This window comes from Calidris pugnax, unplaced genomic scaffold (assembly GCF_001431845.1).
Source record: "Calidris pugnax isolate Ruff unplaced genomic scaffold, ASM143184v1 scaffold337, whole genome shotgun sequence".
Lineage (NCBI taxonomy): Eukaryota > Metazoa > Chordata > Aves > Charadriiformes > Scolopacidae > Calidris > Calidris pugnax.
In genome coordinates, this window is record NW_015091098.1 from 275,755 (window position 1) to 276,172 (window position 418).

A 418-nucleotide genomic window follows, 5' to 3' on the forward strand; every position below is an offset into this window, starting at 1 on the left:
CGCCTTGGGAATGTCCCAGAGGATGGGGATGGAGATGGGGAGGGGTTGGGATGGGATTGGGATTGATGAGGGGGGCTCATCTGAGCTCTCCTTGATGCCTCCGTCATCAGTGAGCTGAGCGTGCTGGTCCTCAGCCCTGGCAGCTCCCAGTGCTCCCAGTGAGCCCAGAACCCTGGGATAAGGGGCAGGATGGGACCCACGGACGGGGATGGGGAGAGGGCTGGGATTAGGATGACCCCCTCCATCTGTGCTCTCCCTGATGCCTCCATCATCAGTGAGCTGAGCGTGCTGGTCCTCAGCCCTGGCAGCTCCCAGTGCTCCCAGTGAGCCCAGAACCCTGGGATAAGGGGCAGGATGGGACCCACGGACGGGGATGGGGAGAGGGCTGGGATTAGGATGACCCCCTCCATCTGTGCTC